Source organism: Bombus flavifrons, chromosome 4 (genome assembly GCF_040668555.2).
Source record: "Bombus flavifrons isolate JBK064 chromosome 4, iyBomFlav1_principal, whole genome shotgun sequence".
NCBI lineage: Eukaryota > Metazoa > Arthropoda > Insecta > Hymenoptera > Apidae > Bombus > Bombus flavifrons.
In genome coordinates, this window is record NC_138445.1 from 11,536,302 (window position 1) to 11,563,119 (window position 26,818).

The 26,818-nt window shown below is 37.7% G+C and overlaps 1 protein-coding gene across 2 annotated transcripts in view; it reads left to right on the plus strand.

Annotated features, from left to right (window-relative positions):
- The window catches only part of sfl (N-deacetylase and N-sulfotransferase sfl), a 370,355-nt gene that overhangs the window by 275,209 nt on the left and 68,328 nt on the right, over nt 1-26,818 (plus strand). The window lies entirely within an intron of this gene.

Genomic DNA, 26,818 nt, shown 5'->3' on the forward strand with positions numbered 1-26,818 from the left:
CAAATATGTCCTTACATTTTCTTCGTAAAAATACATTGATTGTACCGAATGTTTCCTGATAATAGGTCTATACTTAAACTATAACAAGTTAAAAACGCGAATATTAATTGATCATTTACGTTCCAACGGCGGTTTATCGAATATAATTTATACGATCCACAGTTTCAACTTCGTTATGCAGTTACATCGTTTGCGGTACCATCGTTTTGTCGTACTTTTAACTTTATTCTATTATAATTATGCCATTTTTCATATATTTTCTATTGTGTAAACCTAAATGAAAGAGGGAATCGTCGACGTAAAGGTATCAGGAATATCAGGATCGGTTAATCTGGCCGTAGAATTTCATGACCATGAGCGATAAATTGTATTTGCCACACACGAAACGTACTATTATATGTAATGAATGGGAAACGTGACAAAGATTCTCGCTAAACACCCGGGAACGATTTATTCCTTTGATACGTAATCAAATATCTCGGCCAGCGATCAGCTGATTGCGAGTTTGAAGCTCTTTGAAGTTCTTGTCGCGTGCTTGTTATCTTACTGGGGATAATTTCGGATTAAATTTAAGAACGTTGCTACTGCAAAGCTTACTTTTGATTGATGACGTTTAGGATTTAAGAAATGATCGGAAGTTTGAGATTGTATAGAATTGTTCTTGCAATTGTTCGATCGATCTTCCAATTTACCAACCACCTTCCACATAATTCATCATCCACAACGAATTTTGCATACTTTTCGTAGTATTTCACAAAATCCCGTGCCCCGTTGCTCTTTTCATTTCTCTAAATTTTTATTCTACCAACAAGACAATTCCAACAGAAAATATGACATATTGAATTCCTCGTTTTTTGCTCGTTTGATAGTTATGATATTTCATAACCAGAAACATTGAATTGCCCATGCCAAACTACGAATTTTCCCAACATTTCACAAACTTTGTTCATAACAAGATTCCAAACCAACAGACGGCACAAAGTATTCACTTCCCCATTTCAAATCATGAATCTTCGTAAAATCTGCCTTGCCGATTGTTCATTAATTTTGGCCGTAACAAAATTGCACATCAAGAGAAAGCTCAAAATGTTGAATTTCTACTTGGAACCATGAATCTTCCTAAAATCTGTTCTGCCGATTCGAAATCGCCTTCTGTACACTCTATCACCTCCCATGAATCTTGTAATCCTACGTTTCCCAAAATCGGTGGCCTGTTCATCCTCAATTTTCCTCAATCTTGGCAAACGATCGCCACGGCTCTCGGACTCTACCGGCTAGTTGCACGGTTAATTCGACAAGACGAATAACCCTACGGGCCGAACTATTCGTCTCGGCTCGATATGGACCCAATTTAGGTTCGGATAACCTGAAGGCAATGGCCCCGCGATTGCAAACCCTCTACTAACAGAACAAGGGAGAGAAAGAGACAAAGAGCTCTCTGGAAATCCCGCGTTATTTCGTGGTGGCGTAATTACGTACCGCCAAATTGTTGCTGGCAGTTGCTTGACTCCTCGGTTTCCTTGGGGACCTATATCTTAATTGCGCGGTAATATAGTATGCGACGAGCCAGACTCTCTGGCCAGCCTTTAAAGTTAATTACGCGTCCGGTAGTATTTGCAAACGATCGTGTTCCACACGCTCTTTCCTTCTGTTTCCATTTATGAAGTACGCTGTTGGCAATCGCTAGAATTTCGTGCCATGAGTTTTTCGTGATACACGCTTTAAGAGAGTCGACGTGTATGGTTATTTGACTAATTTGCAAGTAGATCTGTAAAGTGACGAGTAGGATCTCTACTTTCTAATTTAGTAATATAATTTGTAATTCTTTTTAGCTCGAATTTAAGTGGATTTCCTGAATCTTGGTTTGTAACGTGGAATCATATTTATGATAGAAATCGTAGTTTCGATTCTTCTTTTTACAATGTTTCATAACTTCGTATTATATTAGGTTGTCCAAAAAGTGTCTTTCTTCTACAGACCTGTCTTTTACTACAACGCATTTTTATACAAACATGAAACCTAATCTGTCGAACGTTGTAATCTTTATCTCGATAGAACAAAATGGATCATACGTAGTTCGATAAAATAATATAAAACGGAAAATGTGCATCCACTATTTCTTTATAAAACGAAAGAAACTTTTCGGACGACCTAATATCTTCGTCGTTACGTTGTTGCAAATAATCGTCGACTTTTGGCTGAGGATGACTTACAACTTATCCGTAACGCTAATTTTATTCCGCTTTCGAAAACACTGACAAATTCTAAGAATACGTGTTTAAATAGCAATTCGTCCAAATTACTGGTTGATTCAAAGCTTGCATTACAAGTTTCTAAAAGAGTTAAATAGGTTTAATTTTAGAATGTCCCGTGTAATTCGAACGGCAAGAGGAACTCTATGTAATTTTTCAATGTTAAGAACGTCGTTCTACTTCGCACAACAGTAACAAATTCCAAGGCTGAATATCTAGAGCGTAACGGATTAAATTGGATCGTTGGTCGATCAGGTCGATCGATATCTTGAGATCGCGATTGATCGCCTTCGGCTGATCCAGCCGCCGGATGAACACGCCTTTCGGTTAATTGATATAGTGCTTTGCCTCGACACGGATCAATCTTAATAGATAACCTATGACCGTTCTGCAAGCAATTGTAGGTTCGGAGTAAACCGTCGTCAATCACGAAACCTAATACTCTCGCGTGGACATTGACATGTAATTTCGCATCGATGTGGCCAGGCTACGAATCTGTCCGTATTGCGTTCCAGCCCTTTGCAGCCTCGAGCGGTGCAATATTCCGAATCACGCTTGCTCGAAATCCTCCGATTTGCCCGAATATCGTCGAAACCTTACACGTGGTACCTACCAATTAATTCGACTGTAATATTTTAGTTAAAAGAGGAACAGTGTAATTACTGCGTGTACGAATAGAGAATAACGATTGGTACGATACAGACCTGTTTTATCGTAGAGCTATCTGTTACTTTATAATCTGAAATACTTCAGTTGCGATATTTTTAAAATATCTCAGTCTCAATATTTTTTAAATATTTCAATTTAAACACCTAATCTTAAGCACCTAACATTTGTTAAGGAACATATCTTTCCACAGTTTTTTAAGGTTGATTTAACGAATTTATATTTTGTAAGCTTTTAAAAAATCTTTTAAATATCTGCTATAAACTCCTGCAAACATCTGTCACACTCTCAATGGAACGTCTATTATTTGGATACTGTGAGAAAATTTTAAGGCTGACTTTTTCTCGACAACTTCTTGTTTTTTTTTTTTTTTATTTTTTTGGAGTGGTATAGCCCATTAGTCCCTGTTTCGATACCCACGCAACACTTTCGCTCAAAGTTGAAGAAGGTGATGAAAGATACAGGATTAGAAGATGCTTCTGCAGCAGATGCCATGCACCAAGAAGAGTGCAAGCGCATTCTCGGTCGTGGGACGCGAAATGCGGCCGGATGTTTGTCGCACGCCCAATCAGCGCCAATTCAAGCTTCTCCTCTCGACAGTTCCCTTACGTCGGCGCTAAGCCACAGACGCATGTCGTCGCGTCTTCTTCTGCGACACGACGCGTGACGCATCTTGCTGCCGAGCCGGCAATTCGAAGAAAATTGGAAACGTCCAGTCACCAGATCTGTGAATAGGCCAATTTTCTTCTGACATTGATATTTTGGTCATATTTCATTGTCGCCCTCGTGCAATCTTTCACGATACTTGTGATCGTTGAATTTCGCGCGGTTGCGAACGTAGGTCAGAAGGTCTCTTGTATCTTTAAAATTGTATTTCGCCACTGTTGTTCAATTTTCAAAAATTTTTTCATACGAATTTAATATGACATTGAAAGTTTCTTCGTTTACGAAATGAAGGGTATAATTTATTAATCTGAATAGATTAATGTACGTACGTATATTATTTATTGTAATAAGGTTCAAAGCCTAGGACAATCCTTATTGGCATAAGTGCAACGTTTAGAAGATTTCGTTCGCTTTTTAACTTGTTGCTTATATCTATGTTACAGTGTTTCCAATGCAAATTTTCTAGCTTACATGTGTACCAAGTCTTACATTTCAATATTATATTACAATATATTTGTACTGTGAGAGTGTTATCATAACTTATCACATGTATTATTATATTAACTTGCCAAATTACACCAAGCATCATAATATATCTCAGGGGAAAGTTTCCAAGTTTTTACCATTTAGATCGTCCGTAACTGATCTAATGTAATTCGATAGCTTAACGATATATACGCACGTCATGAAATATTTCTGACAAAACAAAATTATTAAATCATGAATCACGATCATGCGTCATTCGCGACCTCCTATAGTTGATAGTTAATAGAGAATCGTTAAAGAGCTATATATTGCGTTCTACCGAAAGTTTTAACAAAGCGGCGAGAACAGTCTTCGAACTGGAGTTTCGATGAAGTTCATCCACGAATTCACGCGAGATGGAGAAAGCCCATTAATTTCGTTCGACGAAACCGCAACAGCGGCTTTACAATATGGTGCCTCGCGAGCGAATACATTGCGTACAGGACGCTGCGGTGCGCGAAACTTGGAAAAGTTGAATATTTCGGTGTGTTCCGACCGACATTTATGCTCCAAGTTTACACAACTCGATATTACCTTGACAAGACGGATGTTCGGAATAATCAAACTTGGCGAACAACCGCGATGAATAATGTATCGCTTTCGATATGCGTGCGCGCGCCCTCGTTTTCTAATACGTTTTCGATGACACTCTGTTCACAGGCAACTATTTAACGCTACCTAGAGTTAGGAAAGATATTTTTTCCAATTGCTGGTTTTTTAAATTTCTAAAATTAATTGCACTATTTCTACTTTTTCCCCCGAGACACACTGCACAGAGATCTGTTGAAACGTTCAACACGGGAATTACCGAACATTTCTTCGAACCTTTTTATTTTTACGATTTTTAACATTGCGTAATTGTTCTAATCTTGATAACACATCGCGCGTTTAGAAGGAACCGCTGAACGCTAAAACGTTGAACAGTAGAAACCTCGAAGACCTTACCAGACCTTTTGTTTCTGTAATTACTACCTTAATCAGAATTTTTTGTAATAATGAGACGAAAAGGTAACGAAGACAAATCAATTTAAAAGGGATCGATTTCAGTCCTATTAAGTTCGACGCAACTGACTTTTAACGGGAATAAAACGTTGCATCAAAATGTAAAGAGATCCATAAATAGATTACCTTGAACGAAATTGATGTCGATTTTTATTAAAATAGAACCATTGTATCATTTCAGTTTTAAGGTTAGGAGGTTAAGGAAGCATATTTATACTTAGAAGGGCTAAAGGAGTAAGATTGATTTGCCTTTATTAACTATCAAGCTCGTAATTATAAAAGTTTCTAGGTGAGGGATGACCTGGTTAACAGGTTAATTATAATCATCTATATGCATACTATAGTTAGGTATACATTGCAGGTCGGTTCTAGTGTTAAGAGAGTCAAAATTAGATTTAAGTGATTAGCTTTGATTATTCTAGAACAAAGGGACGATCGTGTTAAGTACATGACTCACTTGAGCTTATGGATAATTAAAATTCATATAATACACTCGAATAAATTCCAAGAATTTCACGGGTTAGCGAGATAATAGGTGGATCTCTTTATTAAATTTTATGTATACCAAAAATTTTAATATTTTCATTTAATTACTAATTTTATTCCATTACGTGAGACCAGAAGAATTTTAGATTTAAAAAATAAGAATTTTAAAATACCTTAAAAATAAAATATATGTAGGTACTTCAATCCAATAATAATTGCATTCATTTGAATACGATATTGAGACAATATGTTCAATCACTAGTCACATATATTCGTTCCATTTTCTTCGTTTATATAGTAACTGTAAAAGTAGAACGAATTTATGATAGTATCGACTACATCGATCAGTTATTTTCGTTTAAAAATACAATTCTCTATGGGAGAACTGCAATTGTAGAAAACGAGCAAGTTGGCAAAGTATCGTTCGACTGAAATATCGAATACTCTCAATATGACAAGGGCAACAGTTTGAAACCGGATGGAAACGATACTTTCCGGACAAACATAATTCTCCAAGTTCTGCAAATTTCGGTATGTTTGTTCCTCCAGTAGTCTAATATCCTGCGGAGCAGTGTAGCTATTGTGTATCTTTCGCACGAAGAATAATCGCAGCAGATAGGAGAAACGGGTCGATATCTCATCCGTATGTAATAACACCGTTAATAATTTCTAATAACAGAGATAGGAATCGCGAAGGTTTCCAGAATACAAATGAACGTGTCGATTAATTTATTTCTCCTTACGATTAGATATTTTTATATTAGAATCGTTTAATTTATTTTATTTGGTGATTCCTTAAACTGCCAAATTATTCTTTGTAGACACATCATCACGGATTAATTATTTATCCATCCTCGCTCTTATGTAATTTATTTTTGTTTCTCTTTATACATTTATACTTCACAAATTCACATATCCGCTATTCAATTACGCTTTCCCCTTGAAAAAAGGTCTATTTTTATGTTCCTATACACACGTGATTGAAGCCGAATCAAAAAGTTCATTAAACTCTAAACTGCACTTTGCAGGATTAAAAGAATTCTCTCATCATTGCGCTTATACTGTACATGCTCGTCTATTAACCATTCCATCACATTCATTTTACCATACATTTTATTTTTATCTGCCTGTATACATGAACGCAAGATCCAAATGGAAAGTAATTCTATTCAATTCTAGAAATTAGAACATTTCTGAATCGAACTCTGCAAAGTTAGGAAAATTTCCTTACCGTTATACTCTTTCTCGATAAATTCGTGTATCAACTATACAAATCATACTCACCCCAATTCTCGATCAAAGAGCAACCGGTCAGGTCAAACCGATCGGTCGATATCGCGTACCTCGAATGACTTAACACTCAAGGTGGAGGAGATTTAATTGACCGAGTGTTAAAGTAATCTAGCACTGTATTTGCACTTGTTGTATAAAAGTAACGTTGATGTTATGAACACGGCGGTGGTAAGATCTTGTTGGGAGTGAAGTATTTCACCCGCACGGTACGATGTCTGATGATGAACTGTCCTCCTACGTTGCTGATTCTCCCTACCAGCCATTGGGTTTCGTCTGTCCATTGTGCTTTTCCGGCTGGTCCTTTCCCGGGGTTTTTTACCTGACCTCGGAGTCATTGGATTTACAGCTCGGAGAGGATATGTAATTCGGAATTTTCTAAAGAAGGGAATGGACCTGTCCGTGCCATAAACGAACGACCACTAAAAATTCCGAATTCCGTCTTCACGCACGTCCGATCAAACGTAACAGAAAACTCGTTCAATCTCGAAAATCAAGAAAATTTTAAACTACGTTTATCGAAATGAAGAAAATGTCGCTCTGCCCTTGGACAATCCATTTACTTTTCATTGCACTGTCCAAATCCAATTAGAAAAATCAAAGACTTCGTTTGATTCGAAAAATTAAGAGTATTTCCGAAGTACACTCTTAGGACGTCCGTTTAAAATCCTCTTACATGCAGAAACGCAAATTCTTTCTTGCTCCAATTCCCGTTGAATCGTTCGCTTCAAGTGACTCGAAGCTCACCAAAGGGAATAAAGATCCTTCTATCGGGGAACTCGAGCGGAACTTCAACCCTGCTCCGGCTTCTTTCCGCTATTAACATGTTCTTCGGAAGGAATTCATCGAGCCACGGAATCGCCGCCTTTTTCACCAGTCGCAGCACGAGTTCCTCGCGATCCCTGGCATTCCAGCGCGCGTTTCGCAGACGCAATCGGCCCGTAATTACGTTCAAGGGAAAAACGTGTCTGCGTGGCTCGGCGCGCAATATCTGGCCCCGTTGCCTCGCTTTTTATCCACTTTCAGCTGGTTCGCGCGTGTGCACGCGCGCTTCTTCGCGACGCAGCGGGGAAAAGCGCGAAGATCCAGGCCTCGTTAACGATGCCAACGGCCGCAAAAAGTAGATGCGTTCCGTCATGCAGCGTCACTACGCTTTCCAGACCGAGTATTTATAACGTCTACGGCATTTACAAAAGTGACGTGCTTTATCCGAAGGATTTTTCATTTTTCTATTTAACATTTATAGGAAATTGTAATTTTAGTCGTTTGTTAATTTAGTAGGATAATTTGATAGGTTACTGATTAGGTTGTTTTAAGGCTAAGATATGGCCACGTGGAACGATCGTTATGTTAAGCAAAGTAGAATTTCTTTTGATATTCAATGTAATTTTATTATATATTTTTGTATTCCATGCTTTTTATGGATTAAATGTAACAAAGAAAAGAGAGATATTTAGAGAGATGCAAAGGGCAAGAACAAGCGCGGAGATCAGCCGGGATACGTGTTATGAGTAAGAATATATTTGCAAATTGTTTTACTGAAAATGAACGACAAAGAAAGAAGAAGGACATTTCTTTACTAGAAGAGAAAGGAAGGTAGTTGAGATATCACAAAATTATAAAAGTTTTGAACAATTTAGTTATTCGGACAATTTTTCTGCTTAAGAAGGGCAAGTGAATGTTTGAAGCGATAGTAAGAAGTTGAGAGGAAGATAATGGAAAGTGTTCATTGTTTGCAGATGTTTGATGTAATTTGGAAGTAGGAAAAGAGGGATTTCGTTGCGGTGAATTGCGAAGTTGTTCTCGAAGACATTCAAGTCTCGTGACTAAAACTCGTAAGCTCTTGTATCTTGATTCTCTTTAATCTGTCTTAAGCCGATGCTCTTGTACACCAGCTTTCAAACACTGATTGCGAAATTACAGTATCTTTCCCATCTGTTTTTTCATTTCCTATACCCGGTACTTTACCCTTTGTGTATTTGCGATAACCAAGTCTGTAGCGAAAGGACTAATTATTTTTTTAATTACTTGCACTCGTATATAGTTTTTAATCTTTTGTTGGATAATTCTTTATAATTGTTCCTTGTATGATATCTGCTAATCTAAAAGTCAGAATTCATATAATACCATCACACGTTATATATCACAAGCCATACCGTAATATGTCTAGCAGTCTGTATGAGTAGTAGTGTCTCGTACCCCTCATAATTTTATTTTTCCATCTACACGTTCGTGATACTTCCATGAACGATATGATATTTTTGTAAATTTCTTTACGCTTGATTCACTAAATAAAATTTTTTATGAAACGTCATCTTGAAAGTGAAACAATTAATCACAATTGAGGAAAAATCTCAGATTCCAGCGCCTGCGTAGTCAGACTAGCTCGCTATTCTCAATCCTAAAATTGTCAAACTGCATAATGAACTCGACGAATTTCCTCCAACTTGGAAAATCCTTCAACCTTCTACCAAGACAAAAGACTGACTAGGAACGTTCCTCGGCAAATTCGAGCGTTTCAATCCGGAATTCTATCAAAGTTTCGCGTTAATCCAGCTTTGATAGTGCCAGGATGGCAGTCCATTTGACTGTGGCAAACGACACACGCCAGTCACGTAACGGTAACGTCGGCAACGTGACGCATTTCTGGATCAGTTTGCCGCGGAACAATGTGCTCTCGGATCACTGGCCCATTAACATTGTCCTGTTGCTCTTGGAGGGTCTGCGTGAGAAGCGAGCCCAATTCTGTCAATTCTGAGGCCAGTCCACGAGGCTACTCAGCAGAGGTCTGCGATGTTAACTTGCAACTCTCATCGATTCCGGTGTAAATATACCCGGCAACATGTATACGACCGTGCAGGATTTCCGTTACGCTAGATATACCGCGTGTAACACGAATCGTCGAGGAACGAGACTGTACAAAGGGAACGGCCGCTGCTACATACTTCGATACACTGAATACAGCTTCATGGGAACCAGATAACCTTCTCGAAAGAATTAATAGCTATCTTGTGAACGAGCTGTTCGAACGATGGAAGGAAATTGTGAGGCCTTATGATCGAACTGTATTTTGTATGAGAATATTGTGTATGAGATATACAGAGTGAATTGGAAATAAGTATACACCTTGTAAAAATAAGGTTCGTCTAATATTTCCCTACTTATGGTTTCTACCATTAATTTATATTCCTACGTATATTGTACGTCTCAATTGTAGAAATTTCTAATTAGCCTCCAACGTGGTATTAGTTCAGTAAGAAAATTTGTGGACTAAATTGTTTTGTTGGCTGTTAGCCGATATCGTGTGCGTTTTCAGTTACTTTGTACTACCTATATGCATATTTCATATAATTCAACGGGTCCTGCACGACGATCAATACACGAACGTTTTGATTCATCTAAAGTGTAAGTCTGATTCTGTACAATTCGATGTCCCTCTCTCTCTATATATATAAAGTAGCAACAGAAAATACTTTTACATGCTTTCATCTTCCAATGAAGCGTTTCTTTTTATCATGTTCTATATTTCATAGAAATTTTCGTAGCCGCATCGACGTACTACTAAATGATACGAGATTTAATATACTTGGACCTAATTGATTAGATATAATAAATACAACATGTAGAAATGCTTCTTGTAGTCATTGAATGTATTAGAAGTTTTTTCTTTTATCGTTGAAACAAGAACGAATTTGTAATACGAAAATTTGAGAAGCACAGTAGGGTCGATCATAAACCGTTTATGGCTCGAAAAAGAATCCCCTGGATCAATAGCGTGACAAGCACAAGCAAACCTTACAAATCTGGTGGACACACGCGATCGCACGAGATTATCGGACCTCCGGGTCATAGGGTAAGTTGTCTATGGCTAATCCACGATTTTCGCTCATCTACCGAGCGAACGACAGTAATACATCCACGGGGAACCCTCCAGGCGCACTTCGATGAATTATCCGCAGCGTGTAACGAACATTCTCGTTTCCTACCCGCGTTTCACCAGTTCTCGATATACCTGTGTCCACAAATATCGCTCTAAAGCTTCACTGCACGAGAGGCTCCATTGAAAACGCCCTCGTCTGGAATCCGGAACCTCGACAAAGCTTCCCACGCGAGCGTGAAAGCTTTCAGCGTATGGACTTTGACGAATCAGCCAGGATATCGCGTGAAAACGGTCCAGGACGACGCTGTACTAAATCATCGTGGAATTAGAAGATACATGGCGCCTCCTCGATAGATGGGTTGAAATGTTAAACAATGTTACTGGCAAGAGTAGGAATTTTTAATATTAACGAGATACACGTGTCTTTTAAATTCTGGTATTTGTATATATTATTTATTATTTCAATACTATGGTTTTTTATATGGCTTTATGGGATAGAGGGGGATGGCAAACGATGCGAGTGACAGAAGTGAAAATTTGTAGTTGAATGAGGAAGCGTGTTTTCGTTAATTTTGTTTTAAAATAAACCAAAACTAGATTCCCGCTCTACACGAGCCTTTTCCGTGTACTACTCGACACATTAATACTCATTGAAATATTTCAATAAAATTTTCTCACATATTAAATATAGTCGTGAAATTTCAGGATGATTCTATCTCGCGATAGAAATAAAAGTTAAAATAAATTATATCACTGCTAATAATCTTTTTACTGTATTTCACATAAAATTTAAATCGTTTGTCGGTAAAAAGAACGTTCTTTTATTTTATTGATACTTCAATCTTCTGCCACAAAAAGATCTTTTTATTTTTTCGGTAATAGCATCGTTTACCATTTTAATGTTTCAATTCTGTTCGCCCCGAAGGAAAAGGAATTCATCATGCAGGGACATTCTGTGCGCCACAAGACTGTCTGGTATTTTGCCTGGAACGTAAAACACGCTGGTGATAAGAGTACGGATGAATCGGTGGAAAAATTGGACGGTCACCAGGGTCGACGAAGTTGAATGTCTGTTAATAAAGCCCTGGCTGATAAGATTCGTTGGTGGTCCGGTCTTAGGGATTGAAAGAGATTCAACCGTTGATGAAAGAATTTTGGGAAAGGGATGCGTTACGTTGGAAATTGGAAACCTTAAGCCCTTGAAGAAGCAAAAAATTCAAAAGAACAAACCTCGAGCTCTATGACAATGATATAAGATAGACGAATGATTGGATTTGAAAAGATCTTCATAGAAAAATTAATGAAAAATTTAGTTCGAGGATATTTTCAGGATATATCTGTTCGTAATAATTTATGAATATTTTAGAATATTTGAGAAAATGGTAAATCTCTATGCGATAATTTTTTTAATCATCTGCAAACAGTTGAATTCGAAGCTTTGGACGTGTTTGAATTTCCTAGATTATTTAGGTCTGTTTAGGATCTCGGCAATCTTTGATCTAATTCCATTAAAACCGAAGATCAAAGGGCTCTCAATCTCCGAGAGCTTTTAGAAGGGTAATCTAAATCGCAGATATCAGTTGGTCTCTAATTCGGCGACTCTTTGAACTCATGGCATCAGTACGAAACTATAATGGAATTAGAGTTTCGTTTCTAAATCCGTCACGCATCGAGATTCAGATCCTTCGTGCCTAAATCCATTAAAACTTGGCCCGTGTCACTGATCTATCTAACTTTATCTTGTTTCTAGTTGCACTCGCTAGTTTCTAAATTCACTCTTTATTATTCCGTTAATTAAAACTATAGTATCATAATGAATCTATAAGTCATGCGTAAATAATACCTTGATATTACATGGTGGCAATTAACGAAAGAATGAGAAGTAATTCACCTGTGTTTAATTGATTTCGATGAATCGAGAATTTTTCATTTCTATTTCCTATAATAATTAACATTACTCTTCTGCGATAAAGTAAATACAACGCATACAGGTAAATTATTTAGAAGATAGTCAAAATTAGAAATTAATTTAATTTAAAAAGATATATTCTTGTTTTGAATCGAAATCGATTAATGATGATCGTCAATTGTTTCGTTTTTTTTTCTTTCCTTTTTAAATATGAATCTTCTATTATATATCGCAGCAATTTTCTATAGCATCGAATGATCGTTAAGAGTTCATAATACTGAGTTTTGAAAATTTTGTTCCTTATCCTCCATTGACTTTAACGAAGCATAGTGTTTTGTACGAAAGAGATATACTTCCAAAAGATTGACATAACTTACGGCAGAGTACACTACGGCGTCAATCTTCTACAACGTCAGACAATCCATAGATAATAGTTGATGGAACACAAAGTTCACAAAGTGCCGTTCATCGAGTTCGACGAGCTATAGTTTCCTATAGATATTATATAAAGTATCCTACCAAAATATCGACGTCACAATGTTGTAGATTGTAGCGTCAATCTTCTATAACATCGGATAATCCATAAGAGTCTATATACCGTTGAAATTTCACCAACTTTAATCTTTCCAAGTATATCTTTGGAAATATCTTTCTTCGAAATATTCGTTCGAAAACATCGACGTTTTGTAGAATAATTGTCTGGCAACGTAATCTTATTCTACTTAAACGACGTTTCTGTTTCTATTCTGATTTTCTATCGGTAGAGTAGGTTTTTAATTGAAAACTATATATCTTTATTATTATATATGTTTTCAATTATTTAAAATAAATAATGTTTCAAATATTTAAATTTATCAATTTTATAGCGATAATACATTAGACTTAGAAGATTTAATTTTGAAAATTAAATTATCACGAATTCAAAACTTCTTCTAATAAATTATTTCTTTATAAATTATTCTGACAAATTATTTTTATGCAACTATTTCGGATTAATTTAGCATATCAAAAAGTCAGTTGATATTTTATATGTGTCATTTTCTGTATTTAATTTAGGCTTTTACGACCTGGAAATGGACTTGGTTTTGCAACTCACACATACTTGTATCTTTCTCACACCTAGTTTCATACACGCAAAGTTTATAAAAGTAAGTCTTTTCTTATACATATATGTACATATACTTGTGTGTATTATAATTTAAAGTTCTCCTAACACCTGTATCTCTGTAAAAACTGTAATATGCTATCACACGTTTACATTTGCCTTAAATTATTCTCATTTATATCTGTTGCAACGGTTTATTATGAAGTTATTTCGCTAATGAAAAGAATACAACTATCTTTAGAGACTCTAAAACTCAGAGATAAAAGAGATAATTACAAGCTCCGAGTCGCTACTCCTACATTACCGCCCTACTTTAGTGAGTACTAAAATTCTGCATACTTTATGCGTTGCTACATAAAACACCCTCTTCTTTATTAAATGTCTCGTAAACTTTTCGATATCTACAATTCTAACAATACATCAAACATTCATTTCATAAAAATCATTGCAATTTTTTCATTTGCATGTGCACCATATTTTATGACACAAATACATTCAATAACAATATGTGTTCCAACACGCTATCCAGCGCCCTTTTCGTTTTCCTAAAGCTTTTATTTAAATGTTCAAAAAAAAAAAAAAAAGCAAAAGAGGCTACGTGTCAGTTGTCGACACAGGTATTATTCCCATGCTATTATTAATACCAATATTTAACAAAAAACGGACCATAGTTATATTACATCGGCTCGCTGCTTAACAGCGTTTGTGACACAACTAAAAAAATTTCAAATTTTGCGTCAGAGGGCAAAATTATTACCCTTGTCGCTATCAACCTTAGCTACGTTAGTATTACAACAACACTTGCTCGTCTTCGGTTGTTTCGTGACGCTACAAGTGAAAGGTCGTACTACTTTCGCGAATAGTGACATATCTTGCGTTAAGTCAGCCTTAAGACGTCGTTGAAATGACTCACGAAGAATTTTTCGTAAATTTCGGGAAGCCTCTCTGCCATAAAATTTTCTCTCTTTCAATTGCACCACCGCCGCTGCCAAGCAACGAAATATAGAAAATAGAAAGCGATACGGAAATGATTATCATTTTAATACAGAGCGCAGAATTCTGTAGAAAGGCACATCTCTTTAAAATTTCTTCGCGTCGAATCACGACCTTGACACAAATCTTTCCATTTGTCGTTATCATCATCCTGTTATTGCCTCTTGATCGCTGGTACTTTGACCGAAATCCTTGAGACATTCCATGCTGGTAAATTTAACGCTCGCACGCGTGCTATCTGACACTCGCCGCGATGCAACTAATGTGCGAGCTGATACTGAAACTGCAGCCGCCGTATCCGGCGGATCTTCGAGGCTCGTCGCAATAATCAGTAATATATGTGTGTGGTGCAGCGATCCTGATAGGCGCGGATGAATGCGCGATATTACGCTCCTCGTGCCGTTTGATACTAGTGCGACAATGAACGTGCACGCCATTGTCTGACTGATGCTATTTTCTTTATGATACTCCGTCGTTGTTGACGATAAAAGAATTTTTACGAGAATAAGAATTTACGAGAATATCCAATTGAAATAGATGAATTGATTTTTGTGATTACATTGCGAGAAATTGAATTTAGGACAATTTAGCAAGATCTAAATTCGCCGCGAGTTGATTTTTCTGAGCGATATTGAATTTAGAATATTTAAACGGACATTAATTGACGTCCTGTTCCAATTAACGAAGATCTACTGCATATTTCGACGGGAATTCAATTTAGCGTACGTATTTTGCACGTCTTATATATTTTTATGTTGGCCAGGGATAATATGAGTGAATACGAACGAACTCTTCGACCTTGTGGTTTTTAAATGATTACCGAAGGATATTTATATCACCTGATCTTCGAATCCTTATATTAAGATTAAAGTCGGAATTCAGATTGGATTTCGTCGTAAATATACTCGTGTTTGTTGCATTTGCTCCATAAAACACAGCATCGCGTTAAATCCAACGATTTACGGCTTTCAAATAACCGGTTAAAGAATGATTCTCTTAAAAATCTCTGAATTATTCCATCCCTTTCATTTCTATTTTACGATATACTTCGCTTTGTATGAATAAATCATCGAGAAACTTCCTAATACCTTTACAATTCCCCATTGAAAACGATCCAGACCCTAAATTCTCATCTTGATTCCCCGCCACTTTCTGATACATTCCCTCGCACAGAAACTTTATGAGCATCTCTGGTGAAAGGAGACGAGCGAAGATAAAAATAGGCAACTACCTGGCCCAATAATTGGACTGCTAATCAATAGAATGCGATCGTTGGTCCGTGATGAACCGTTCAAGGGAAACGATGCAATTTATACAGACGCGCCGCTATCAGCGCCCACACGCGCCTCCTCTGCTCGCACACGCGCGTCCCCGTCCGGGCACAAAGAATTATTGGCTTCCATTTCGCTGCACGGTTATAGCAGTTGCATCTGTCCATCGTCCAGCGGCTTCCTTCCACCCTCTAGTCGCAATCCTCTCGTCTGTGCACGCTGTACATCAACTCGACACAATTCGAAACGTATCGACCTGTGCTCTAACGTTCTCTCTCTCTCTCTCTCTCTCTCTCTCTTTCTCTCTCTCTCGCTTTAACCCTTTTTCCAGTCGTTGGCTTGCTTTCGATCGTAGAAGGGCGAGAAAGTCGTTTTTGTCGGCTAAAACCCTTCGCCAAGGCCGATTCATCACGAACGTCCGACAAAAAGTCGATGGAGGATTTTTCAAAGGAAAATCCGCGCCACAGCCCAAAGCGTACATCGTTACTATTGTACGAAATATTTATGACCGGTAGATAGGTATACGTCGTATGGATTATAGTAGTGCATTTGGTAGGCAAGAACTCGTTCGTTGTTATGTATGCGATTCGAAAAGCATGTGCGCATTGTACGACAGATATCGATTGGGATTTTGAGCGCAGGGATCTTTCCGAGCGGAACTTAGAATGGAAATAATTTAGGATAGAGTTGGAATTCTGTTTCATTCGTTTCTACGCATATGGAATATTTTGAACAATTTGAGAATATACGTGTACAAATTTCATTAATTTACGGATACATGAAAATTCATCACGTGTATCGATTTTGATAATGGTTTACCGAGCACGAACAAATTGAGACGAAGTACCGAATGCAGCTTGAATTACAGAGTCGATAGGCTACTACCTGAACAACTAATTTCGACACATCGTGCGTTCTTTGTAGAAACAACAGAACAGTCGATGAAAGTACACGTGTTTTTTTGAAACATTTCTATTTATACTCATATCTAAATACTCTATTCCAAATATTCTGATACTGCGATACTTTAAAGCATTCCGATAATATTCTCTAATCTGTTGTTGCATGTGCTCAAGGGATTAGCTCGTCGACCTTTTCAAAATCTCTTCTACACAATGATCAGTGTACCCCAACACAAACTTACATCAATCACGTTTCCTATTCAATTCTCGGATTTCTCGCAAAAACCAATCTTATCCTTCATCCTTCTTCATTTCCCTAAAAAATCAATTTTACCCATTCTCTAGACTTCCAGAACCTGCACACACCTCTGTCACACAAAGCAGGCTCTTTATCTTCTTTATCTCTCCCCAGAGAACTGTACACCGTTCCATTCCACGATATCATTATCTTTCATAGAACGTTAACGACGAACGCGACGTCCGCTGGAAGGCGATTATCCACGATTTTAGCGTGCATATCGGCGTATTGGTGGAAGGGTGGATTTCTACCTTTGAACGTGGTCGTCATGTGCTTCAAATGATCGCACACGTTGATACTCAAAGCGTTTTTAGGTACTTAGGTATTCAAACAGCGCGGCGATTGGTCGCGGCGCGATCGTCGAGACACTTATCGATGTAAACGCGGCCGATATGCAACGTGGAGGGTTGGCCCTTTTCACCGATAACCTCGTCCTCTTTCGCCGTTTCGAGCACAACTTTGCATTATCGGCACGTCGCCGGAATCGCGCTTATCAAGCAGCCCGTGCGAGCTGATCTCGCGTTAGTCAACCGGTCGGGAGCGCGTTGATTAAAAGGCTTTTAATCGCCAAGCCATCGATAAAAAAGCGCAGACGAACCGACTCGCGAGATTTTTATATCTTACGGAAATTTTCGGGAATCGTGCGTCTTGATAAAAATTGAAATATTTATGATGGAATCTTCCAGCCCGTGAATAGGTTCTTTTTCATTTTTTGGATATTTTTCCGCGTATAATCGCTCGCAAACTTCTATGTGAACACGCATGCTTTACATTCGTCCAAAACTATATTGAATTACATACTTCGTACTTCTTCATCTCAGAAACGGTATCGTTAGCTACATCATTTTTTCATATAACATTTCTAACATGGTTTCACATGATATATCAATCTTTTCAAAAATTTCTGAGGGAAGTTTCGCCGTAATGTATGAAAATATCATCTTGGCAACGGCTCGAGTAAATAAATAAATAATTACAATTCACCAATTCACCTCATTATTTATTTTTCGTTTAAATCATATGGACTTAGACAAGTGAATTCAATCAGCAAAGGTTCAGTTGATCGGTCTTCCACTAAAAGTTCGTCCGAAGAAATGAACTTCTACCGTACTATGATAAAATAAGTGAATAAAAGAGCGGATTATTCGATTTTATCTTTCAAATGAACTATATGATTGCTAAGTAGATATCTGTTTTTGATAAGAGGATTGGTTACAAGAATCGACTATTCGATCCGACTACTATGCTGGTTTTATTTTAAAACGTAAAGGTACGACGGTTAAAAAAGCTTTGTGAACTATGTGACCGTCCTCGGCTGGAAGTTTTCTCCAAAGGTGGAAACTATATGCAAATATTCTGATCATCATCAACCAACCAACCCTCAATGTTTACTGGATTATAAGCGAAGAGCAAGAACGTAGGTTGAATTATTTAATTACCACAGCGTATTATTAACACGAACATTGTTAAGATTTTATTTCATACAAACAGCATTAAGAAGACTATATGCAAATATTCTGATCATCATCAACCAACCCTCAATGTTTACTGGATTATAAGCGAAGGTTGAATTATTTAATCACCACAGCGTATTATTAACACGAACATTGTTAAGATTTTATTTCATACAAACAGCATTAAGAAGGAATACAAACGCGTCAGTTGCTAAATAATCATTTCCACGAATTTTCTGAGAACTGCAAAGATACTCGAGTGAAGGCTCAGAGCTGTCATAATCGAAACGACAGTGCCTGATTGTTCTTGATCGCGGCGACTCGGTTGATCCGCCGTTTAAAGGGCGAAAAGCGTTCTCAATGTACGCTCAGATGTTGTCCTAAGCTTCTTTTCTGCGACGCTGCAAGCGGATTACCGTCGAAAAGAATTATCCGACTGATCTCCGTGAAACCTTGCACGCTGCTACGACCGTCTCGTCCGCGCTTTCTAAGTGGACGCCACCGTGTAATCTTTAAGCGACGTAGGGATCGGTAAACAGCGAAATAAATTAACGAGATAAAGCGATGCTTCTACTTGCCGCGATTCCCTTTAACGACGCCACGCGTCCGCCGCGATTTTATCGTCGATCTTCTGCTTCTTCGTGTTCCTCTCTTCAAGAGTTTAGCTTGCAGAAGGATGATCATTGGCTGAATTGAGGCGGCATTATCTCCATAGTTTTCTTCTTTGGATATAGCGAACATTTTTTACTGGTTCTTAAATGTTCAAAGATTATCAAAACATTCGCCAATCTTTTCAAAATACTCGTTCAGATTATTACAAACAGTGGATTTTAAAGTTTCGATTTCTTAAAGTCCACCTTTCCCTCGAAATTCAAATCTTTTTCTTTCTACAGACAAAGTTCTTTCGAAGCACAAATGATCACGATCGCTCGTAAAAGCGAATTCTTTGGTATCTTTTGTCTTAGCTTAACTCGATAGATTATTCTTCCTCAGAGTAGAATTTAAGATTTCGTTCAATTCTCAGAATCACGATGTAATTCTTAATCAATTTCTTCGAGTCAGGAACCTATTGAAAGATGCTACGCTAGTTCCTTATCTCGCGACGTTTTACGTTTCAAAACTTGCAGGATGTCTACAGCTAATTCAAATAAATAATACAACCAGAGATCGTAACTCTATCGAACGTATTCTCGAAGATACCGAACGACACGTTCAGCTTAGAAGGATATCTTTGCTTTGCAGCTCGTCCATGACTCGTCGAGATAAAAAAAAGAATCTGTCACGTTTTCGTTGCGTTAGACGGTCCATAGATGAAGATTAAGGAGGAACGCGACGTGGAATCTTGCCGGGCGAATTTCAGCAGCTGTGGTACGTCATTAGAGGTATTTCCGCCTAATTGTTTCATCGTGCAGCATCCAGATCCCCCGCTGGACCGTTTGTCTGTCTGTTTCCCGCGTTCAGGGCAACAGTAGCCCCAGCGGGACGTCTTCGAGAGCTCAGAAATTGCGACCGTTCCAGCGTGCCGCGCCCTTTGATGACGTATTAATTGGCCCAACTTTGATACATCTCGCAGAACCGCGGCGTTAATAACGTTTCCTACCGTTGAATCTCGCCATGGCGAGCGAGTCGGGCTTGGATTGAGCCGCGTGCCGGTTTTGACAGCCGTCGGATCGCATTTTCGCTTGAAAATCATCAAACCGATTGTCTCTCGCCCTCCAGATCCAACCAACGATTAATTTTCTTTGACGTTCCGATTGGCCTAGTGACATCTTATTTTTCCAATTGATTAATGATAGCTTATATTTGAAAACCGGAAAAGGGTGTTAGATAGGTGCGTATCAAACGTCGTTTTCTAGGATAAAATTTTAATTGCAAGAATTATTTCTTGGTGATATTGTATATTTGATAATGGTAATAATGTTTATGTCGTTCAATGTACTTTACACTACACTCATCGACTATTTCGTTTCATCGTTCTAAATGTTGTAAGAATTATCAACTTTGGAATTTAGGAAGTGTTAAACGAAGCTGTTGTAATTTCTTCGCTTGTAAGTCTCTTTGAAGTAATTTACGCACTGCAAACTTTCTTGCGTGCAACAGGAAAAAAGTCTTTAACGTTCTCCACGTGTAGTAGATTTATGCTGTCAGAAACAGTCGTTACACTTCTCATTAATTCAAGTTCACGTAGAAGAATATAGTTCTAAAAAAATAATTTTATTATAAATCTGAGAACAAATGAAGGATGAATAAATGATTAATTTTAAAAAGGAAAATTCACCAAAGCGACGTAAATAATAAATGATGAATCTTAAGATTACTTTGAAACGTTAAAAAGTGATTTTGGAAAGGATAATTCTTCGATAATCCAAGGTTCTTGATTAATATTCAGAGGAATTATTCATCCAAATCTAGGATTCGGAGGATTTAGGAATTGTGAAGGGAATTTTATTAACTGTCGAACTGTCGAATTTCATTCGTACCAACGTTCGCCATTCCACGTTCCAGGAAAATCTTCACACGAGTCTACCTAACTAAGCGAATATAAGCGATGGTTAAGTGACTGAATTAGAGACGAAAGATTGCGGCTATTTCTTTCTGTTAAGTGCTCGTAAGGCTGATATATGGAAGTCCATAAACAAACGGTGTAGAATCCAGAACGGTCGTTGGTGAGTTTTGGTGCAGCTGCCAAATGTAATTGAAAGAAATAAACGTTGCAGCAAAATGCTGCCCCTTCGTTACACGCTCTCAGCCTGTCACCTCATAAGCAGTTGCTTCGTTTCGACTTTTTCTACTGCGTCAATTGTATTAAATCGTTCCCTTGAGAGAACCGAGGAATAATAACAGCAAGATCAGAATTTTCACATCGTTCCGGATTCAAATTAAGATTATCGAATTGTTTAGAAGATTCGTGGCTAAATTTAAAAAGAAAATCAACACCGCTCTATTTTCATGGAATTAAATTTTGATCGAATAACTCGACAAATTTTCTTTTCCTTTCTCGCTTTTTCCTAATTTCGCTAAATACACGGTACAAGATTAGATTGATTGTCAGAAAAATACTACAAACGTAGATTGTAATTACTGGCATTGTAAAAGTAGAGACGTCATACTGCGATAATTGTACCATTTATAATTCTATAGTCTCAAGTTCTATAGGTACACCAACATACGTGTCGACGTAGCGTCGTTTCTCAATTAGATATTTTACGATTTAACAACGAAAAGTTGTAATAAAGTGGCAACATGCAAACGAAAGTTCTACCGGGACGATAGAATGATATGCAAGTAAGATAAACAGCGGCAGATAAATGGGCCATAACCGGCACACCGTTCTCAACTGTAGTTCGTATCTACGGTACACCATGCTTCGTTAAAATCAATGTATAGCGGCTGTGAAATTTCTAAGTCATATAGATCGAACATATCATGGACTGTTCGATGTTACAGAAGATTGTCACCGTAATTTATTCTACCATCTATTGTAATCTACATGTTACAGCATACAAATTTCACGTTTGTTAAAATCAATATCTCGACGATGCTTGTGCACAGCACTGCGCAGAATTTGAGTTCAATCGACTATTATGGGTAGTCGAAAGCTATAGAAGATCGACACCATAGTCTACCTTACTATAAGCCGTTCAATGGTGACTTTTCAGACAGGAAATTGGTGTCTATAGAGAAGAGGATTCGAAGCAGTTTCTGTCGGATGACTATTCTTGGATCTCAATTCACAGGCAATCCAATGAATACTCCTTTGAGTATTTCTTCTTCATTGTACTCGTCTTATGCTGTATTTGACAAGATTCTTCGCTATACGTCCATCAATTTATTTGTATATCGAGTTCAAAGTGAAATTAAATTAATCGATGATAGAACTTCTTTCTTAGCGTAGCATTCTTGGCCAGATTATTTATTTATTCTCAAACATCAATTAAGCGAACACGGATCTATCCAGCAGCATTTCAGCAAAATCAACGGTTCGCAACGGTTCGTTTATAATAACTTACAAAAAATAACTTGCAAAAAATTTCACATTGCTACGAATGTTGTTATTAGAATTGATATTCTAGATATGAATGATAAGTATTCGATAACTATTTCGTCAAATCATATTGTACAGTAATAAGATTCTAAATTGACTTTTTCTAAATTCCTAGAATCTGTGGAATACGCGCTGATGTGAAACTCTTTGTCTGTAATAAATAGCTACAAAAAGTATCTCTACATTTACTATAGCATTTACATATTAATTAATTGAGATCCAAGTATATTAAATTTGATATCATTTAACAGTAACAAAAAACCAGTACGTGACACATAGGAAAACCATTAGAGCTCAACAAAATATCGAGCCAATACAATTCTACGAAAGCATCGACGAGTCGTAGCATCACCGAATGATCGATCACCTCGAGATCGGCCCCTTTTCTCAATAAATTGATAGATTTTCACGCTCGAACTCGTCGGGTCGATATTTCACTCTCTTCTCAGCGGAAGTCTCGTCGCGACCTATCCACCCGTAGACTCTTCATTCTTCTCAGCAACTGCGTTTCGTCGCGTTCGTTTCCGACGTGTCCGCACAATTCTCGCGACCGGAACCACCGCATCGTTTCTCGAGAAACGTGACCGACGTTGGCAGCCGACAAATTGAACCGAAGCTTTTTCCTCAACACTTATCTCAAAATCCTCTTCAACGGTGGAGAAAAAGGCGAAGAAAAAACAGAAGAGCGGTGGAAAGATCAAATCATCGTGTAACCAGCAATCGACTGGGATAGTTAGAAGGGTTGATAAGGGATGAAAGAGGAGCGGGAAGAGGTTAATATCCGGCAATTTACCGATGTCCAGTGAAACTGATTTCGAGGCGGCGGGAATTAATTTATGGCGCTGTCTTATGGGGCACTTGAACGAAGATTTGTGAGATAAAGATTAAAAAAAATGCATATAATGCGCAGTTTTTTCCTGAAAAGTAATATCAGGTGATGTGTAAAAGTCAGTCTACGAAATGTTTGTTAGTATTTTCCTTACTCGCAGTTCAAGTATCTCGAATATTTATTTCTCTGTCTAATCACACACGATGACGTCGTACAGAGATCATTTATTCTTCTTTTTGTTTCGTCAGATATTGCGGTGACATTTAACAAAGAACAAAGTTTTTATGCAACTCGAGAAATTTTTCTTCGGATAAGCGTGGTCAGAAATTTATTTTTCAACCAAGTTACAATTACGAATGGATTTCACCGAAAAAGATGAAGAATACCCAGTACAACAGTTTGTAACGTAAAAGAATTATATAGATAATAAGAGATATATTAGTGGACGCGTCAGTCTTTTTGTTTTATTTAAATATATACGTTTATTGTGCCAGAAAGAAAGTATTATAGCAATAGATGTACAGTAAAGCGGATTAACCACAAACGTACCTAGAAAGATTCATTGTTATAGTCGAGATAATTCTTAAATCTATAGCTCAGGATCGAACATTTGGATCTTAATCTAGTTACTAAACTGCGAATTTATATTTTTACGAGTGTGCGTAATATATAAAATTAGATAAAATTTCCGAAGAAAACTTTTTGTTAGGAAGTTTACTCGTAAAACGAAATATCTACTTACATTCCATTTGTTCAGTTTCATTTGTAAAAAATATCCGCAGTCTTCTAATAATTTACGTATTCTACACTGAATATTCTGTAATATACAGTATAATGTTCTATACAGCGTGATTTAAATAATTGATAGCCTGCGATTGATAATTTTCAGCGTATCTATAAATACATTTTATAATATTTGATTTACTGTAGTTAATAAGTAGTAGTAAATAATATAGTCATTGCATAAGGAGTATAGCGATGAATACGTATGTTTGCCAGTAGATAAGGAATATATACAGAACAGAGAGAGAGAGAGAGAGAGAGAGAGAGAGAGAAATATAATGGGCCAGGAACGAAATAGAAGTGGAGTAACAGCCAGGTCAATTGTTGTATCTGTAAAGACATAATCGAACGAATGCTTATGAGACTTATCCTGAGTGAAAATCCCCTTGGTAGCGAATGTAGTAGAACTACCACAAGTTCAGAACTTCTCTTCCATCTACTACGATCCCTCAGTTATGTTCTCTGTGGTTCCGTCGAGCACGTTCTCGATTTCTTCGACTTCGAACCCCCTTTTTCGTTCGTCCGCGGTGACCTGCCTCCAGGGTGCAGTACTCACCGTTTATGCCACTACAGGAAAGTCTTGCTTCTCATCGTGACTCGAGAATTGAAGTCGGTTCCTGGTATATATGTATGTATATAGAAGTCAGCTTCTCGTGCTACTTACTCCTTGGAGGACGAGGTGGTTTCACGATGGGGTGGTTCGAATAGAGCGAGAGTACAGCCACGTTTTCTTATGGAATATTTCAATCCTGCAGAATGGATCGTGTTTCGATTCGGAATATATTAAATTCGCTTTCTGTCGGGCGTCGGGTTTTACGTTGTGGTTTAAATTGAGTGACTGTATTGTGCTTTGAATACTTGCTGATTGCGTTATTTTGAAAAGGGAAGATTATGCGCGATTTCGATTGTTCTATTTGTCGATTGGAAATTGTGAGAAATGAAAACAGGAAATAAAAGAGAAAAACAAGTGGAAGAAGTGAAAGATGAAAATAAATAAAAGCGTACCTTGAAATCCTAATCCAACTCAGTTACAACAACATAAAATGAACTAATAAGTTACAAAGCTAAATCAAGAAACCATACCATGATATGAACAAACTCTGCAATCAAAAAGCTATACGATTTTGCCTTGAATTGCCCAAATTACTTCTCCCTAAACTAAAAATAACGATAGTGATGGAAAGCAAAGCACAGAAATGGTAAAATATCATACAACGAACATGATAGAGTAATTTTACTAACCAAAAAAGATATTCGAGATTCTGCATCATGGTGGCCATTGCTCGTTCACCGTTGCGAGAGTCTCTTTTGTTCAGCGACATTAACGCTCGGGATAGAAGCCGCGCCGGGACCGACAAATTCTACGGGGTCATTATCGATTAAGCCTGTGCAAATAGTCAAGTAATTCGACTAGCCGATCAAATGCCGTAATCCAATAACTCGAGCCACTGGTGTATACGAAAATGCGTCGATCGGGAGCCGCGGAGTTGCCAACCGAATTACCGTTGCGCGGAATTGCTACCGTTTCGATGTCGAGAGAAAGAGAGAGAGAGAGAGAGAGAGAGAGAGAGAGAATGCTCGACAAAAGATCGAATTAACCTCGGTGTGCCTAAATTGTCGACTAGCTGGAATTACCGCGTTGGACCAAGGGAGCCAGTCATTTTCGGCTCGATCGTGGATTATCACCGCAAGTCAAGCGCTTTCCAGGCTCTGAACCCGAAAACATCCGCCCTAGGGCTTCGATGGGTTTCACTGGGAGGTTTCACCTCTCGATGACGAATTTCCATCCAATAGTTGCTTAACGTATCGTATTTCGTGGATTTCGCAGTGTCGAGAGGCGTCGAAGAGTAAATTTAAATGGAATTTTATTTTGTTTGGAGAACAGACAGAATATTTGCTTAAGAGGGGGAATTTTTATGGTGTGAACTATTTTTGTGACAGAGCTTTTATCATCTTTTTTTCAATATAATAGAATACGATAGAATTCTATAATAAAATTTAGAATCAAAATTGCTACTTCTCTGTTGCTTTACATCTGCTAATATCGATATGTTATATAATATTATGCTGTGTTACAGTTAATATCGCAAGATTTGGAAATTAAATAAAATTTCTTTCACGGAAATTAGCCGAAGAATGGCTACTGTGAAATATTTCATTGGCAAATAAATACAAAATTCCCAATTCGAATTACCGTTCCAAACACAAAGCGCTCAAACTTCCACTTGCAGCATCCAAAACGCGCCATTCACGTATACACATCTCCGCTATAAAATATCTCACATATTCAAAATAAAGCTAAAAATACCCTTTACCATTCCGAACATACCGAAGGGGAGAGAGAGAGAAAGAGAGAGAGAGAGAAATTAATGAGGTTTTGATCTACGAGTATCGCGTGTAGTTGCAGCAAAATCGCCAGATTTATTCCACCATTCTGCATCGAAATCCAGAGAACGCTGTAG